This window comes from Rhinolophus sinicus, chromosome 8 (assembly GCF_057876585.1).
Source record: "Rhinolophus sinicus isolate RSI-liver-muscle chromosome 8, RSI-T2T, whole genome shotgun sequence".
Lineage (NCBI taxonomy): Eukaryota > Metazoa > Chordata > Mammalia > Chiroptera > Rhinolophidae > Rhinolophus > Rhinolophus sinicus.
The window spans coordinates 20,230,490-20,237,173 of NC_142508.1; the positions used below are offsets into that span (position 1 = coordinate 20,230,490).

The following is a 6,684-nucleotide window of genomic DNA, read 5'->3' on the forward strand; positions in this document are numbered from 1 at the left end:
TCAAATAAAATTAAATAGCTATGTTTATTATTATTTAATAAAACTTACATGAGGTTTCTTGTGCAACATTATAATACCTAGGAAGATGTAAACAGAAGGAATCCAAATTTACAGGGGAAAGAGTTTTGTTTAGAAAATGAAAAAAGTTGATTTTTCAATGATTCACCCTTGAACTAAAACAGCAGGTTAAAAATAGTAGATACATTTCAAGGAAAGAGCACAAATGTTCACTCTCTAATAAATGCCATAGAAAGTTACAATAACACATACATTTGGAACCATAAAAAGAATATGAACTCTGTTTATAGGCCAAAATCCTCTGAAAAAGTAGATCAAATAATAATATTTTTTTTTTCCAAATGGAATCAATTTTATATCTTACCAAGTCAGAGCAGGGGACTAAAGAAAAGTAGACTTCAACATATGCACTTGATATTGGTCATGGGAGAGAAAGAGCTGTAGGGAAAGGGTATGCAACCTTATATTGACCTTTTCTTTAGCAGATCAGTCTGGCCATGGGCCTTGCAACACTGCCCACAGGGTGATAAGGAAAGGGTTATCCTAGGTGTTACAGGTGCCCACTGAATTTGTGCAGTGTGATATCAGATGCTTCCATTGCCTGAGAAAACCGTAATTTGGAAGAACCCAAATGAGAAAGGAAGAGAAAATCACAGGGAACTTGAACATTTCTGGTTCAGATATGTTTGAAACAGAGAAAATGGTGAGACAGAAGATTACCAGTGAACGTGTATAAATGATGGTAAATATTTATCTAACATATATTAGGTGCTGGGTACGATGAGCTTTTCATGTATTAAATTACTTAACCTTTTGTGATTTGTGTTCATATTATGATATTCATGTTGGCTATGGAAGTTACAACATTCTCATAGGTATATCGGTAGTATCGGTCTTCCCAGGATGGAAGCTGGGAAATGTATGTTTGGGATGGGACATTGCAGCCCATTTCTGGGCTTTCTGTTATGGTTAGATCTGCATCCCACCCCCTCCAATTCATATGTTGAAGTCATATCCCCCAAACCTCAGAATGTGACCTTATTTGGAAATAGGTGAAAGTAGTTACGATGACGTTACACTGGAGTCTGGTGGGACTTCATCCAATATGACTGGTGTCCTTATGAAAAGGAGCAATCTAGACACAGATGCATATGTAGAGAGCACGCTGTGTGAACATGAAGACAGCCATAGGCTGCCCATGAGCGAGGCCTGCCACAAATCCTTCCTCTAGAGTCCTCAGGAGGAATCAACCCTGTCAATATGTGGATTTCAGAGTTCTGGCCTCCAAAACTGTGAGACGGTAAATGGCTGTTGTTTGAAACACTCAGTATGTGGCGCTTTGTTATTGAGGCAGTCCTTGCAAATTAATATATGTTCCTGGACGCACTGACCTCCATAATTTTAGACTTTATGTATCTTATTGAAAAACATAAATAGAACAATTGAGGCCCTCTTTAGAAATGCAAATGGCCATAACTTTGCATACAATTTCTAGAGTTCACAGATGCTCTGCAGTCCATTCACAGACCCACCCCTTCCCGAGCTGAGACTGAGAACCTTTGTCCTGGAGTCCCTGCGACCTCATCCAAACCCTTTCTTAGGTGATGCCTCCGAAACACATGGCCCTGCACTGAACATCTCTAGTGAAAGGGACCACCCTTTACTGTGTGACAGCATCTTTCAGCAGCAGCAGGAATTACTGCTCTAAAGAGCTGGTCCCCTGCAGCTCTGACTCACATGACAGCATTCAACTACCTTAGAAATACTGCAGGCTGCAAGACAGCCACTTGTAAAATACAGCTGCCTTTCTTTGTCTGTTTTCTTTCTTTTTAAAAAAATTAAAACAATCTTTCTCTTCAAATTTCTACGTGTAATTTATCTGGCGAGCATAGAAATAGGTAAACTTTTGCTGTTCGGGTGTGCTTCAGGGAAAGAATTTGAACTCAGAGTCACTCCTTCTATTTATACTTAAAACTCCAAATATATTTTTTTGGGGGGGGCAGAGGGAGTGTAGGGTAAAAAAGAAAGCAAAAAAGCTGAGGAAGTGGTTTCCCAAAGGATAGAAGGGCTCTTGCTGAGGATATGGGAGGGAGCCCAAAACTCTTTGTTTCCTTCACAGTCTGCTTAGCGCTGAGAGTGTTTACATATATTCTGGGCCTCACACAGTATGTTCTATATGCACAAGTCTGGAAGGCTTTATGAAGAGAAACCTAAGAACCACCTGCCTACGTTCCTCTCTGTGTGTGTTTGTAGCTGTGTCTTATTGTCTTAGCGTTGGCTTTCTCCTCCTGCTCCAACAATCCTTATCACGTTTATTGTGGTTAAAACTCTGAAATTCTGCCTGTCTCCTGTTGTTGTTTTCTAGCTGCAGATAACAATTGCTTCTGTTATGGCTCCATGGGGTCCTTGAAGAATGCCTTCCACCCATGTTCGTTGGACTTTTCTCTGTCCTGCTCTTTGAGGAAGCGATGCCTTCTCTTGATAGCACCAATGCCACTCATATTGACCCATTAGAGTGACTCTGTATTGTTCTACTTTGTTATTATCCTCAAGCAAACATTAAACCCAGTCTGGCAGGTAATCTTGTCTGCAAATCGAATGAGATTTCAGAAAGCCCAGTTTGTCACTACAGGATAGAAGGATCATCATTTAGGATTCTTCCCTTCATGCTGCTCCTCCCTCATACTGGCCTCTGTGTCTGGAATGTTATGCCACCTCCAAGAAGCCCTCTTGGCTCTCTTAACCACACAGGATTTCCACATTTTGTGATTTTTCTTAGGTCATAGTATTCTACTCATAATGTACTTCTGTTACATCCACCCACTAGATGGTAAGGTCCTGAGGACCATACCTGGCCTTCCTCATTTTGTGGTCTCTCTCAGTATTTCACACACACACACACACACACACACACACACACACACACACGCACGTGCATGGTGCACAGCAGGAGGCATTGGGTTTTACCTCCCACACCCCAAAATCTTTTAATACCTGACTCTGCCACTTATTCTTCCTAAATTAATCAGAATTCAGATTGGCTTTTAAATTTGAGGTAGAAAATTGTTTAGAAGATACAAAATTGAAGAGCGTAGGCAAAGGGTCATAATGGAAGACACCAGTCCGTGTCATTTACTGAGGTCTTACGGCATGCAGTGAAAGTGCAGTGGGAAGCTAACAGATAGGAAAACTGAGGGGGGGGGGGAAGTTGAGATGGAAGTTTGTAGAATATGTAGATTAATGTAGCAATTTCATTCAAGGAACTTAAGAGAATTATGTAATATAGGCACAGATCAATCTATTGCTATAAATTTTATGTCACCAGAGACAACATAATACCTGGGATCGAGTAAGAATTCAGTTAACATTTGTGAGATGAACATGTGAAGTACTTGGTACTTTGGAGCACTGGACTGCAGAAGAATGATAGCGTAAATGAGACTGGGACATGGGCAGGAAACAGCGGTGAGAGTGGATCAGATCACAATCAGGTGAAAAGATGAGGATGATGCTCGTACAAATGCAAATTATTAGCCCCCAGCTGTAATCTGCTCAACTCCAGAAGCAGCAGCCCACCGCCTCCCCCAACAGAAACTTGAGGTTTAGATGTGCTGTATCTTAGCAAGTTTATCCAACATAAGCTAAGAGTGAAAATGTTTTTATTGTAGTGAGAACATTTAACATGAGATCTAGTCTTTTAACACATGTTTCAGTGTATAATACGATGTTGTTAACTATAGCCACAGTACTGTATAGCGGCTCTATAGAACTTTGTCATCTTGCGTCACTTCTTTGTATGACATGCTCCCAGGATGCCTTAAGTCAAGATAGCTACTCCTTCCTGTAGGCCTCTCACTTGAAAAAGAAACAATCCACAGTGAGTAACCCTAAAATAATACGGATAGCGTTCTTTTTCTCTGGGTGTAATGCAGAGTGGGTACAGGAAGCTGTACACATTAACAGAAAATTATAGTGAGCGTGGAGAAGAGAAACATCCCAGCTTACAATCATTCATTCAGGAGATATTTATCAAAAATCAACTACATGTCAGTAAACAGCCCTATGAGTATGGCAGGAAACACATGGGCATGTTTGGGGAATAACATGTTTTTGCTTAGGGCAGTGAGAAATGGGAGGAAAGGATGGTAGACGATAAGATCTGAAAGGTGGCCAGGGCCAGGCCAGGAAGTGACAGGTAGTTTGGATTTTATTCTAAATGTGACGCCTAGACCCTAGAAGCTTTTGAGTAGAGGAATGACATCACCTGATCTAGTTTCTTAAAGCTCTGTCTGGCTGCTCGTGGAGAATTGCGAGGGCAAAAATGGAAGTAAGTTGACTGACGGGGCGGCTAGCGCACTAGTTGAGATGAGAGTTAATCATACCATACAAGGATGGGAGCAGGGGAGGCGACAGAAGTGTCTAGATTTAGGAAATGTTTTGATGCATCTAAGTTGACAAGGCTTGCTGATGCATTTATCATAGGGGAGATGGAGAGAGGAAGGAAAGATAACTTTTGGGTTTTTGGACTTAGCAACTGAGTCAGACAGAGAAAGCTGGAAGGAGCAGGCTCTGGAGGGGTAATTGGGCAGGTGCCTAATAGACATCCAATGGAGATGATGCGTCAGTTGTTGTACAATATGAGCCGGGGATTACGGGGGCGGTCAGGGCGGGATAGATACATTGGGTAATCATTAGCAGAGCGGTGGTATTTACATGCAGGACTAGATGAGCCACAGGGAATGTTGATGGGGAAATTGGAGCCCTGGCCGGAGTCCTGGGGCACTCTCACACTTAGAAATTAGGAAGAGAACAAGGAGCAAGCAAGGAGAGTGAGAAAGAGAGGCTGCTGAAGAAGCAGGAAAATTAGGACGGTAAGTGTCAAAAAGAAAAACAAGTCAATAAAGGAGCGATCACTGTGTCTAATGCTGCTGGCAGGTTGAGAAAGTTGAAGTTGGAGGTGATCACTGGGCGAGATGGAAGGAGGGCAATGGGTTATAGGTAGAAAGAGGAACAATTCATCCATTGTAATAGGGGAGAAGGTAGCATTTAAGGGTATAGGAGCAGGTAGAGATCAATTTGATATTGACAACAAGAGGCCGTTATCTTCAGATTGCAAGAACAGAAAAAGGAAAACAATTGTACATTTTTCAGAATCGCCCGACACCGTATTTGCTGCATGATGAAATGTTAAATCACAGAAGAATGGCAACTGCCAGAGGACTTCTGAGCACTCACTTGGAGTCAATTGTTTTCATGTTTCGTGTTCACACACACATTGTTTAAACCAGTAATTTTAGTCCCTAGGAAATCTTCCTAGTGAATTCTACACAGGAAAATAAATAACATAAGAACCTTTACAGTGTTTAAATTGCTGTCTGGACATCAACCTGATGCATAATTATGCCTTGATTACTATCTCCAGTCCAGCGTGTCTGTCTATAAGTATAAAAAAATACAATAGTGGGAAATTCAGTAATAACAGGTGATTCTACAAATTGTTATTCTTCTGAGCTGTTATGTAGTAAGCATAAACACATAAACAAAACCCAGCTTGCTCTAGTCAGTGTCTTCCAGTTGCAATATTCAGAGTTTGAAGGCTGTGTTTGCCTCTGCTCTGCTGAGTAACACTGGACCAGCCATTTAGCTATCCTATGACCATTCAAATATGTAAAACTGTTGACAAAGGACCAGCATTTTAAGAACTTGGGGTCCTCTTAATGAAGCAGTATTAACATACATTTTTCCCCCTAACTTTTGTATGTTAGTAAAATACATACAACATAAAATGTACCATGTTAATCATTTTTAAATGGACAGGTCACAGTGGTTTTAAGTACATTCATATTGTCGTGCAACCATCACTACATTCCATGTCCAGAACTCTTTTCGTAAAAACATGGAATGCTTTATGAATTTGCGTGTCATCGTTGAACAGGTGTCATGCTAATATTTTCTGTATTGTTCCAATTTTAGTATACGTGCTGCCGAAGTGAGCGCTAATACACATTTTAAAGAAAACACTTATTCATGTAAAGAAGAAAAAAATTACAGAAACAGTGATCCTAAAAGATAAGCAAGAACCATTTGATTATTATTATTATCATCAGATAGGGGCTTAGGTCAATTCCATATCAGGATATTGAGGCATGGAGTGGGGCTATGAAGTTCTCCCATAAAGTACTTTTTGATTCTACACTCAGAGACTGAATATAGGGATAGGTTGTCAGATCCAAAGTGATGTTTGCTGCATTTTCTCAATTTATCTGGCTAAAAATGAAACAACTTAAAAAGGACTCCAACCCATATGAACTGAGCTCTTACTACCATGTTTCCCCGAAAATAAGACCTAGCCAGACCAACAGCTCTAATGTGTCTTTTGGAACAAAAAATTAATATAAGACCTGGTGTTATTTTAATAGAATATAAGACTGGGTATAATAATATAATGTAATATAATATAATATAATATAATATAATATAATATAATATAATACCAGATCTTATATTATTTTTGCTCCAAAAGATGCATTAGAGCTGATGTGCTGGCTAGGTCTTATTTTCGGGGAAACACGGTATGTACCTGGCACTGGGCTCAAGAATGCACAGGCTTTGTCCCGCTTAATCTGACAAGTATGCAGTGAGGTAATTCTCTTATTTTCACTTTAA

At 40.2% G+C, this 6,684-nt stretch overlaps 1 non-coding gene across 1 annotated transcript; it reads right to left on the reverse strand.

The window, feature by feature from the left end:
- Positions 1 to 5,908: 5,908 nt before the first annotated feature.
- LOC141567763 (U6 spliceosomal RNA) lies at positions 5,909 to 6,015 on the reverse strand. Its single transcript, XR_012490593.2, has one exon. It is a non-coding gene; the product is annotated as a U6 spliceosomal RNA (small nuclear RNA).
- Between the last annotated feature and the right edge of the window lie 669 nt (positions 6,016 to 6,684).